The 13,213-nt window shown below is 39.7% G+C and overlaps 1 protein-coding gene across 1 annotated transcript in view; it reads left to right on the top strand.

The window, feature by feature from the left end:
* The first annotated feature begins 10,433 nt into the window (after nucleotides 1–10,433).
* rgs3a (regulator of G protein signaling 3a) overlaps nucleotides 10,434–13,213 on the top strand; it is a 122,262-nt gene continuing 119,482 nt past the window's right edge. Inside the window, exon 1 of the mRNA XM_080304253.1 lies at nucleotides 10,434–10,699. The gene's annotated coding sequence lies outside the window, so the exon portion shown is untranslated. The remainder of the gene's footprint in view (nucleotides 10,700–13,213) is intronic.

Below are 13,213 nucleotides of genomic sequence, written 5' to 3'. Positions count from 1 at the left end.
GTTGGGACTTATGTTGCTGGTTTGAAAAGTCTGCACCACCCAGTTTTCAGAGGTGGACTTTCTCTTGCTTTTTATTAAGAGCACATGAGAAAAAAGGGAAACAAAATACTGTTTTGAAACTTGTGTTGAGCAACACGTCGAGATACATATGAGATATAATAAACTGTTGTAAGGCTGGGCTGCTTTACATATAAAATAATCAGATAATATAATGAGATAAAAACATAGGACAAGATGACAGAATTTAAGAACATAAGAAAACCTGAGAAATAAAAGGAAGAAACTTAGTATTGTGGATGTAAAAATCATGGTGAGTTGCTGGTCATTAAAAGGTGTTCCAAATGTACAGATCATGACAAACTGCTCGCCCCTACATGAACTTCTATTATAGGTTGAAAGTATTGGAATCAGTGAAATCGAGCAAAATTTGCAGTGTTGCGCAGCACTAATGCTTACTCTTTCGGATGCACAACAGCTAGACAACCCAAGACATGTCTGAGAGCCAAAGCAGTCAGCACCCCCGTGACCACAGCTAAAAAGGGACCTGTAACAAAGCGCAGTGCTTTGCAAAATATGCAAGGAAACTGTTGGCACTAGAGGTGGAAACCACGCGAGGCAAATTCACACCATTGTGCAGTGGAGATACACAAAGAAGAAATGCTAGCAGCTGGTGATGTGTGATCCAAAATTAAACAAATGACTCAGTGAAGCATCACTGGAGTGCTTGCTAGTTGCATGACATATGAAGAGCAAACGGTGGATGGAAATTACTACTCTTGTTACACTGTGGGAAAGAAGAGCATCAAGCAACTGGTTAAAAAAGTCAAACTTGGCAGGCAGAAAAATTTGTTTTATTATATGAAAATATTGTGCAGCTCATAACGAGTTGCAACGTGAACCTAATTTTCAGTGTTTCTTAAACAGAGACTTAAGCAGGTATTTTATAATTTCACAATACAGCCTAGGCTACTTTTGTGCTTACATTTGACTTTGCTGTGTACCTACTTTTGCACTACAATGCTAAAGCTTCTGGCACCTTGTGGCAGTCGATTCACATTTTGAATTAGGCAGTCTTTCATCAATGGCAGAACCTCATTGGGAAAGAAGAATGAAAAATGCCCTTTCATTTTTGTTGCACTAATAAATACTGCTGCCTGCCAGCTGCAATCGCTGGTAAAATGTACAGTTTTTTATCTTTATTGTCAGAAATATCACTAATGCGGAGTTTCTTGAAAAATTATTGTAATATAACGTCAAGGCTATATTGCCTAACAGCAACTGTATAGACATTTTCAGAATGCAGCTAGCAACACACACACTAATCAGGAGTGCATCTGAAGTCACAGTGGACCCCCCGATTTCTTTTTTTCAGTTCAATCCGCTCGCTCTCCTTTTCCCGTTTGTCTCTTTGCTGTGTTGAAGCAAGATCAGGCCCCAGGATAAGCGGCACATTTTTGGCTCAAGTTGAAATATTTAAAAGACTGATGTGTAAATTGTGTCTCAACATTACCTTTCCTACCATTTGTCTGCATAAACACACTGTCTCAATTTAGAAAGTACTTGACCTAGTTTCCTTTCTTTGTTTTCAGTGTTGTCAGTGAGAGGGGCCTTCATAAGAGACTTCTTTTTACAATGTGGAACTCCAACTCCAAAACAAGGTAACTGCTGGGAAAGTTAACGAAGGTGATGTTGCTGACGATAACGTGACAGTAAAAATTATATAATAATATAGTAATAATAATAATAATATAATAATGCCTTTTTATACTTGTGTTGAAATGTTGCACATTGGTGTTTCTACATCTTTGCAAAGGCACAACACTTCATGTATTATTTTATAATTAATGCTGCTGCCTGCAGTGTGTGTAGTGTTTTTCGTATCTGAGTCTGGCAGAGGGAATGTGTTACTCTCGCCTGCCTGCCTTAGCAGACTTAAGCTGAAACAGTGTCATTGCTGGGGATGGAGGACACATGGTTGAGTGAGTCACAAATTTCGTTGTGCAATGTTGTATTGAGAGGAAAGAAGAAAAGTGTTTCTGTTATTTTGGAAATGCTGAAGAAAACACTTCATGGCTCCTTCAAGCCTCTGCTGAAGAAAACAGTAAAAATCTTCACGCCAGTCTTCACAGCATTTTCCTTAAATGTCCTGTTTTCTGCATTAAAAACAAAACAAAAAACAGCCCAATATATATTTAGCAAGTATTCCAAAAGATGCAGTTGTTTTATATGCAAGGGGCAGACTTACATTAGTGGTCAAGTTCAGATCATGGAATGATTATAAAGATAAAGACCTTTTGGGAACAGTTTCTGGGACACAGATTAAGAGCGATTTTCGCATCTTTGGTAAGCAATTAAGCCTCATTCACACCAAATGTCTATATGGTATGAGGCCGGATAAAATCTCTGCCTGATTGCTTTGATATCTTTTTTATCTTTTAGTTATTTCTCAGATTCCAAGTGTAATTTTCCTCAACCGGTAGGCACTAAGCCCTCCTTCTGGCCAGGTATATCCATTAAGTTAAAGATTAGATGTTCTGATTTTCATTGTGCAGAACAGAGCCCGGGTTATTGAAGATTTACTTGCGTTTAGCAGGCTTTCTTAACACATGTAAACAGAAAGACATCTCATACAGAGCTGTGGATTCTTCAGATGCTCTGTAAAGCAAGGACAATGTTACAGTCCCCTGTAATAACCCAGGGCAGCATCTGTTCAGTGAATGCAGTCTGTCACTTCAGATGAACAACAATCATCTGACCGTTTTCTACAGTAGTTCAAGGATCTGTTGAGTCCAGTCTCATGCACTCAAGGGTATTTCATGTATTTATTTCATTCAAAGTAATATTCATATTTTTGCACATTAAAAAGATTGGTTTAGATCTTGTCAGTGCATCTGCAGACATGGTTCTGGTTGTTATTAGCAATCATATGTATGGCTTCCAGCTGCCTCTCATGTGTGATATAAACATACACAAAACGATACAAGGGACAGACAGAAATTCAGACAAGTGCTTGAATCACTCTTGGTTTGGACTGTTTGCGCATGTACATATTATAATCCTGCTTCTTTATTTTCTCTGTTCAAATTATTCTATTGTATCTAAAGAAAGTCTACATTGTACCAAATCTGCCTCGGGTGGCCTGCTGCCAGCACAGCAGAAATGTTTATTCGCAGCTGTGGCATGCTCTAAGCTTCACAGTGTTTCATCAGTGCTTGACTGTATAATTTTGAAAACAAAACAGAAGAAAAGAGATAAAAATACTGTAACAAAGACTCCTTCGGATGTGCTATAAGCATCTTTTATTTTCTTAAGTACCGTATTTCCCGGACTACAAAGCGCACCTAAATATTAGCCGCACAAGCTAAAATCAGGGGAAAATCCTGTTTTGTACATACATTAGCCGCACCTGACTAAAAGCCGCAGGTGTTTCAATGTTGACTTATCATATGTAAGAGAATATGCACAAAGGGAATTGTCAGGAAAGAGATGGCTGTTTGGAGACATCACTTTTATTAATATTTTGAAAAACAAGTTATGGGTACATATTTGCACATGTAGTACATAACAGTAACCTACAGCACACCAGAAAAATAGATTCGGACTACCTTTTAGGCTCAGGTGCAGTAACACAGCTTTAACAAGAAGAAAAGTCAGTCATTCACCACCATCTTTCTCTTCTTCCTGCGCACTAAAACCACCAAAGTCCTCTTCTCCAGTGTCGGATACAAACAGGCTCAGGATGGCTACGTCATCCACTCTTCTTCTCTCCTTCGTTGTCACTTTCAAAACCAAAGAAATCCTCATTGTCAGTGTCAGAGTCGAACACCCTCAGAAGGGCCGTGGCGGTGTCCTCCTCTCCATCATGCAGCAGTCCAGCCCTTCAAAATCCGTTGGTGATCGTGGATGTTTTCACACTTTTCCACGCTGTCAGAATCCACCGGTGGAGTTGGGCATAACTTGCTTTTTGGGCATAACTTGCAAGTTTATCGCCGCTCATCATCCACGACTCCCGCTGAATGCGTAGCGCTACTTTGAAGTTTGTTTTTCGCGCTACTTCGTACGGCACTACGTTGCCTGGCGGACGGACATGTGACTAACATACCACTCTTGAACCCCGATCCTTCCGCCAGGCAACGTAGTGCCGTACAACAGCGGAACACACAAAACAAATCGTCTTACGATATCACAAAAATCACGGACAATCCATAGAAAAGCCGCACCTGACTAAAAGCCGCAGGGTTCAAAGCTTGTGCAAAAAGTAGCGGCTTATAGCCCGACATTTACGGTAATTTGTTTTGCAGAGTTAGTTGTGATGAATCTACAAAGTACCAATTTCTCATTATGACAGGTGGCTGGCAATACAATATTGTGTATATTAGGTGTTGATGTGAAAAGACCATCGCTCTCTCCTTTAGCACCAAGTCTTTAGCACTCATTTCAAAGGGATTTGTGACAACAATAAAAACCCACTTATATACCGTACATTTACATTATTAAATGTCCAACAAACAAAACAGCTTAGTACTCTTGTTTAACATCTATCACGAGATACAGATTGGAAAACAATTTCCAGTGATGCATTTGGTGCACTAATAAATATACTTAAATATGTTTATCATAATAAAGGAAGGTGCCACAACTAGAGTGGTGAAGCAATTTGATCTGTTCTATACCATTTTGCACGCACCCTAATAGACTTTAGAGGAATATCTCTCATGTGCTTACACTGAGTCTCCATTCAGACACTTTTAGAAGCATTGTCTCTTATCAAGGTGTCTCAAATCAAAGATCTTGATAAGTTTAAGCAATCACAATTACAACACTGAAACAACATTGGAACAATTACAACATTTTCTGATGTCACAAACTACAAAATTCTTCTTTACCAAAGGCAACCGTTTAACATACATAAAGACCTCATCTCATTTATCTGTATTTGTTTTTCTATTGTTTTCTCTTGTTCTAAACTAGTTGTAAAGCACTTTGGTCAACTTTATTTCTTTTAAATAAATGTGCTATAGAGCTAAATTTGATGTTGATATTGATAAAGACCAAATAACGATACAGCTCATATAATGTGGTAAAAAATAATATGCCAGTGTTAGTTAAGTATCTTTCAGTGGCAGAAACCATGAAACCAACATCGCTCACCACGTGTCTTCCTCCAAATGGTTTAAAAGTGGTCAGTGTTTTTTTTTCTTTCTTTGTTAAATACTCACAATGGTAACCACTGAAGATCAGAGGTGTACGACATGTCCTGTTTGTTTTTCGACAGTATTCAGTTATGCAATACTGTGCAAAAGTCTTGAGTCACCCTTCATTTCTTTGTAGTTTGCTAGGGATAAGGGAAATAGGAGCAGTGAGTTACTGACAGATATGCAAACATACATTAAGTACAGAGTTTTTACAATTCTAATGAGCCTGAAAGCCAATATTTAGTACGCCCACCTTTATTCTTCAACACAGCCTGATCTCTGCTAGGCAAGATGTCTTCTAATTTCTTTAAGTTGTCTTCTAGGATTGTTCTTTAGGCTTCTTGATATTCAGATATTCAGATATCTTCTTTGTTTTGTTATCTCTCAAGATGATCCCACACTGCTTCAATAATGTTGAGGTTAAGGTAGTGGGGAGGCCAATCCATGACTGATAGACTGTGAGTTTTTGTTCTGAGGCGGGATTTTTAAAGGTCCTTTCAGACCTTTAGCAAACCTCTACAATGTTCAGTGTTAAAGATTTACAACAAAGTCTGTCTCCTTGGAAGCAAAATACATTCTCACAGTACTGCCGCTATACTATCAAGGTGCTCCTGTCAGTGTAAATGAACGTATGCGCCCAAGTGTAAATACAGGATTTGAGACACAGAACAGCTCAAAGGTGTTTAGATAACAACGTATTTCCATAGCACGGACGATACAAGTTATTGCAAACTACTCGTTGGTTTTGGAGTTTTTGGTGGTTTTATGTTACATAACAAAAAATTGAATCTGTGGTTGAAGTGACAGATTTGTACCAGTGGGCGACTATACTGGTGAAAATGTCTCACAGAGCTGCCTCTGGATTCACTGGAAGTTGTGGTGGTTTTGGACACTAGCTTGTTTTACTGAGTGTAGCCAAGAATTGTTTCAGGTTTTCATTTGTGCTGACGAGCGGTTTGGCCATCCAAAATACGAGCAGCTGCATTACTGCTGTCCAGCTGTGAGGCTGTCAAGAGCTATTTTTCTGCTGTATGCATAATTAAACATCCATATTTCCTTCCACCACTACCATACACACACTGCTATAACTAAATTATATACATCAAATGTCAGTTATTGTTTCGTCTGCTTCCAACATCGCCGTTTCCTCTTTTGCTTCCTGTCTCATTATAAATGTGTGGATGTGGTACTGTGGACAGCGTTAGGCTCTACAAAATCTGATATCAAGATGAAGAAACAGTATAAACATTTAAAGACGCTCATTTCTTATGCCTCTATTATTTAATGGTTATGTAGAATAAAAAGCACATTTCAGGTGTCTGACCTGAGTTAGATGATACATGGGCTTCATTGGGGTGTAATAATAGATTTTTTTCTATTCAATCATTCTGTCTGTATCAGCAGGATAAGCACGCTGCTTGGCTGCATGAGCTTCGGTGTGCGCTCACTTATGGATCCAGACAAGGTAGGCTTAAACACTAAAGTAACAGATATACAGACATTCTGTAAATGGTTTCCTGTTCAACTTTCACTCTGCATCTCTGTGTGTCTGTCTATTAGACCATGAATTTAAGAGTTTAATTCAGTGTGAACGAATTCCAGTGACCTCAATAATTTATGAGGAAACACTTTAGGGTTACCAGTGTTAAAGCACAGCAGACTAGCCTGCAGATACTCGAGTGAAACACAGTTTGAGTCCTTCTCTCTTCTGAATTTTATGGGTCATACTCAAACAAGCACACATGCACTGCTTATTTAAGTCTCATGAAAATTAATGTCTGTCATTCAGTGAATCAGAGTTTTAAACCCCCTCCCCAAACAAACCCACATCCACCTGCAAATTCCAAGAGGACATAGTAGAGTATGGCCAAACAAAATATGATGTTGCATGTTGAGATTTCTGTGATGGAACTTCTTCTTTTTTTAAAGACAGCGACCCATACGGGCAAATATAAACAAGCAGTGTGTCTTAGGTGACCTTTAGACTCACTGGCTTTGATGACAAGAAGTCTGTGACTTTTCAGCCACAAGATAAAAAGGGACAAAGTTGGATTCTCTCATTGGTTTGTGTCTGAGCTGTCAAAAACGGCACATCCTGTTCTCATCGCACATACGCTGCTCAGCTGCTGCTGCTCTTCCCTGTGTGCTGAGCTTTGCTGGTGTGAGGACTGCGCAGTCTCACAGATACTAAAACATGATTAAGCGTATATTCCGGTGGTGCAGTTGGGCTGTGCTAGCACGCTCAGAATGGCAAAGCTAAATTGCTGAAGCTGTGCTTTGATAATGGATTAAGTATAATAATTCTAAGGCTGCTGTGACGCCATTAGTTCGGCAAGCATTTAATCATAAGCCCAAAAATAACAGGCCTCCTAGCCCTTGAGGCAAAGTCGGGGAATCACCAACCTCAGTGCGATCTGTTCTGCTGACGTACTGTTAATATCTGTACCACCGTTATTCTTGGTGGGATTAAGTGTTTCAGATTTCAGATGCTAACTAACTACTACTTGCCAGGCGAAAGGGAGAAAACAAATGGTCACAAATGCACAGCAAATACATTTTATTTAAATAGCGCCTTTCAAAGCACCCAAGGACATTGTACTGTACAGACAAAGTATGACACTTCATCCACACACCTACATGCTAACAGAGAAAAGCACTGGGCCTCAGTCTTTCTCCCAGAGCTGTCCCAGTGGTGTTCTTTGGCTAAGTTGGTTTTCCTCCACCGAGCAGCATATCCCTATAACTGCTTTTCTTAGCTCTTTGCTTCACTGTTCAATTATTCAGCCCCAATTTATCCTTCTGTCTCTCCTCTGCCTTTGTAGATGTGCCTTTTTTTTCTTGAAGCAAACCACATATTTACATAAAAAGCCATGCTTTAGCGGGTAGTACAGTAACAAACAGTTGTTATGTAATACTTCTTTACTTGTATGTTATTACACAATTAAGCCTCCTTAATTAAGCCTCCTTAATTGTTTAAGGCAGATGTGTATTTATTATAGCTTTGCTTAAAGGTACATATGCATAAGGTGCATAAGGTGACAATGAGGAAGCAGTTCAGCACCAACTTGAGGCTAAAAACCATCTTGCGTCTTTACTTCAGACTGTTAAATTCAAACTTTTAAAAGAAGCTAGCTGAGAAATAAGATTAGGAGAACAAGCATTAGAACCCCAGCAAGTCTTTTTTTGTAGTTTGACGAATGAAACAACAGAAAGAAATTGTGATTTAGTCAAGCGAACATCTTCCTTCCTCTAACATTTATCCCAATGAATATTTAATTGGCTTAATATGCTAATGAGGGAGATTTAGCTTTGAATCATAGGGAGTTATGTCTCTTCATCCTCCCTGACACATCCGTTATTCTCATCAGTTGTTTTTCATTCATCCTTTCCTACAAGCCTTTCCGTTTCTCTCCTCTTGGTTTATTTCAGAAGTGTTTGGGGCCTTACGAGCGTTGGCTGCTTAACTTGCCTGTCACATCTTGTCATTTGTTTGCACCCTTTTGCCACATCGTGCTTTTTTTACATCTCTTACGTTTCCTACCTTCTCTTTTCATCTCCCTCTTGACTAACAGCTCTGTTGCTCCCACTCTTTCGCCTTTCTCACATGTACAGGGGAATATTGAACGACGGCACAAATCCCTCTCTGACTTTGAGGACATATGCCCTCCCCCTTCTTTCATACGAGTCCCTGCCCGTCCTCCCCCTCGTCCCGCAGCCTGCAGAAATCTGTCCACTCAGATAAGATGCTTTCAAAATGGAGATTATTGTCACTGTTCATTGCGTCACATTATTTTGTACAAAAAGAGAAGGCTGGCAGTGTATGTGAGTGTGTGTGTGTTGTAATATATGTGCGACACAGTAAAATGATTATAGACTACAGTAGTGTTGCTTTGTTTGTAAGACAGCGCCCACATCATCGGGATTACAAAACAGGTTTTATTTAACGTGCATGCAGCAGTAGAAAATATGTAACACATATGAGCACACACACACATGCGTACACTCCCATGCCATCTGGTTCACAGGGCACTAGTGAAGACGTAGGGGCATCAGCTGTTAGTGTAAACATTACAAGCGGTGAGTTTATGCACATTTAGCCCTGGAGGAACAACCAAACTGGTTTGCACTCGTTTTGGTTTTTGTCTGTTTTTGATTTTATGTACAACATTTTGATGTTGTCACATTGATGATGAGACATGCACTCACAAACATATATACACACAGTCAATCATTGCGTGTGTGTGCTCTAGGAAGTTCAAGGTTGGTACTACCTACTCGGAGAGGAGCAGGGGAGGAAGCAGCATCTTAAAGTACCCACACAACGCAACACTGGTAAGTTGTCATTTATGAGGTCAGGACACTGATGAGTACAGTGATTACTTATATGTGGGCAGTCAGCAAACCTATGTTTGTTTTATGTTTACTTTAGTTCTTTACTTGATTATCCAGCAAACAGGCCCTGTGTGCATGAAATCAAATGTTGACCTCAGTAATTTAGGCCATGCTGTCAGATATAAATATAGAGAAGAAGATTAATTAAGGCCACTTAAAATGATTTTTTCCCCCCAAATTCTGAGATTAAAATCCAAATTACGACTTTAATAAAAATGATTTTTTTTTTGAGAACAACAAACAAATCAAACATCTGAGATTAATGTCATCCTGACTGATTGCTGGAATTCTGAACTCAGAATTTGGTTAGACTTTTAAGAAGCATTATTATTATTATATTAGAATTAAAACTAGTTTTTTCACTCCAAAATCAGAATTTTAAACCAACAGAAAAACAAAAATATGTTTGAAATATGTTTTTTTTTCAGTTTCCCTAATCCTCTCACATATAAGTACATATTGTTTCAGTTTCTCTAAGTAACACGTTTTTTGTTAAAATTAAACCCTGACTTATTAAATCTCAACCAGTGAAAACACCATTAAAGTTGGTAAAAGTATAGAAAATAAATGTGACATAAGAATAAAATTATTCTCATGGCCAGTGTGCGAAGGTTAAACAGGGCCACTTATTCTTATACGTACGTGTGTGCTAGTCTCACAGCTCGGGGTCTTCATCTGTCTTCAGATTGGGAGGCTGGGGATGCGAGGGATTAAGAGAGTCAAAGAGAGGGATTGGAAGAGCGAACGAGGGAAAGACAGGGAGAGAGTGGGAAGGAGGGAGGGGTCTGGATGAAACCCTGACGTGTCACAGTTGCCAGAGTGAGAGAGAGAGAGAGAGAGAGGGGGAGAGAGACAGGGCGCTCCGATACCATTCGCTGCTGGAGTGGATCCCCCCCTTACACATCCAACACACACACACATACACACAGACACTCGCACACCCCGCTCACAGACACATTTGTTTGGAAATCTATTTTTTCTCTTCTCACCACCTTTGAGTGCTCCTTCTCTTCCTACTTATGTTTGCACTCACTCGTAGTTGGTGCTGCTGGTGGTGTGTGCATGTTGGAGTGATGCTTCTCTGTGCCAGCCATGAGAGCAGCCTAGAATAGGTGAGTAGTCCGTGTTGTCATACTTGACTGTACTCACTTTACATGTATTCTGAAGTTGCACGTTATGTTGGAAACAGCACTGCATTTGCCGCGTGGACCAGCGTGGCTTGTTTTGAGGATGCTGCAGAGATGTGTGCGATCTCCCCTAACTTCTTTCTCCTTCTTAAATATACTTCCCACATTTTTAGACATTTTTTTCTTTTATACCTTCTTTTGTGCCCTTGTTCCTCTTCTGTGTGCTTCTTTGGTTGCTCATATTACTTTTAATCTCTCTTTGTTACTGTGCGTGTGATCATAATCTGTCAATTCTCATCTAATTTTCTCGTGCTGGGCTAAAGTGGTCGCTCCACTGGGGAACCTTTAAGGAGCTTAGTTTTCCCTTTCAGTGGATTAGTAATACTGGGATGGAGTCCCCAGTATCATTGTGACCCCATCTCTTTTGTACACACTTGCACAAACCTTTCACATCAGCACACAGAGCTACACATACTCTTGTTCACCCCCAACAACACTCGCCTTCTCCTCTCTCAGTGATGCTGCCAACTTTCCTTTTTCATATTCACGTTCTGGGTTATGAGAATGACGGTGATATCGTGAGACGTTAGCTAACCTATCGCAATTTATACCACTTGGCTGAACTAGGCTAATCTGCCTCATGCAACTTTAAAATTAGTTTTATGCTGCTGTAGATGGAACTGGGGCATCAGATTGGGTAATACTCAGGCATCAGGAAACCATTACCAACCTTGCATGAGGGAATCCTGACTTGTGCTCATAGGCAAATTGTTCTTTTTGGGGTTTGCAAACTGGGAGGTTTTTTTTAAAAATTTAGCCAAACCAGAAATAGATGTTGAGAAAGAGCTATTTAGGAAGTTTCAACATCTTTATTTCACAGCACATTACTTCAAAAACGAGAAAGGAAAAAAGAAAGAAAGAGAGAACGAAGTAAAAACTGCATGTTTGCATGAGTGAGTGTAGACCGTTTTCGTCTTTTCCACTGGCAATATTGCCCCGCTCCTGTCTCAACTGATCTGTGTTTGTGTGTTTGTGTGAGTGGAAGTGCACACTCATGAATGCACTCGTGCATTGCCAGCTGGCAGAATGTAGGCCATGGAGGCACTGCTGCAGCGTGACATACACTAACATGGGAATGACCCGAGCCTCATTCATTACAATATCACTCAGCGTGCTTCCATCTTCTCCCTATTTCTCTCCCCCCTCTGTTCTCGGCCATTTTTATTTTGTGCCTTTCACACTGATTATTCATGTGTTTTTTGAATATCCTTTCGCCTCATTTTCTCTGTCAGTTTCATTTCACACATCTCTGTCACACTTGTATTTTGTACACTTGTCCCCGTGTTTTCTCTGATTTCCCTGTTTGTTATTCACTATGACGTCTCTGCCATTTGTCTTCTGTTTTGTCTTTTACCTCATTTGGAGGCAAATCATTATAAGGCTTTTACTAAATAACTTGTTTGTATCACTGCTTTGAATTTTATACAGTACAGCATATCCTTAATGAAGACCCTGAAATAATAGGATTGGGGTGGGGCATACAGAGAGTTTTGGCAGGCTCACCCTATTCTTGTAAAGCTTTGGACTCAAGGCCAATTTGTCATTTTACTGCATGTCATCATGTTTCTTTTCTTACTCTCTAAGTCTCTCTGTCTGCTGGTGTCTTAGAAGCCTAACAATGTAGAAACAACATCCTTCACTGTATTTGATTATTTTCCGGGAGCAGATTGTTACTGTCTGTTCGTGTTGAAAAGTTTCTGTCGTTCTCAAAGTGAAAGCTGAGTTAAAAGACAACCTTGAGGTTGACGATTGTTTTTGCATATTTATTTCAAAGTCAGAGTAATGTTTTTGTTGTAACTGGGTGCCAGCTGTAGTTGTTTGTGAGTTGTCGTTGGTTGATGAAATCGGTCATCATGTTATGGCCGCCTGCGTGCACTCTTTCAACAGGCAGGGCAGTGGGCGTTATACAAGGGTGAGTCAAACCGTGCAGTGTAAATATTTTATTCCTACTGATACAGTATAAAAGGTAAACAAAATAGAGAGAAAATAGGAAAGATCAAATGTTTTATCTGAGAAATTGCACGACTTTTTGAAAAATATGAACTCATTTTGATTTCGATGCAGCAAAGTTTGAGATGGGGGGCAACAAAAGGCTGGAAATGTAAGTGGTACAAAAAGTGTAATGTTGTTCAATGTAAAATTATGAAGACCTTGAAAATTTCATTATGTACAGTGGATAATGTCATCAACAGATTCAGAGAATCTGGAGAGAGTGAAAGTTACAAGGCCAAAGATTAGTGTTGGATGCATGTGATCTTTGGGCCCTCAGCTAGCACTTCATCAAAAACAGGCATGATGCTGTTATGGAAATCACTGCATGGGATCAGGAACACTTCCAGAAATAATCTTCTGTGAACACAGTTTACCGTGCCATCCACAAATCCAGGTTAAAGCTCCATCATGCAAAGAAGAAGCCTTATGTGAACGTGATCCAGAAAC

Source organism: Astatotilapia calliptera, chromosome 7, assembly GCF_964374335.1.
Source record: "Astatotilapia calliptera chromosome 7, fAstCal68.1, whole genome shotgun sequence".
NCBI classification, from domain to species: domain Eukaryota; kingdom Metazoa; phylum Chordata; class Actinopteri; order Cichliformes; family Cichlidae; genus Astatotilapia; species Astatotilapia calliptera.
Note: the sequence above shows the minus strand (reverse complement) of the source record. Positions and strands in the feature narration are given on the sequence as shown.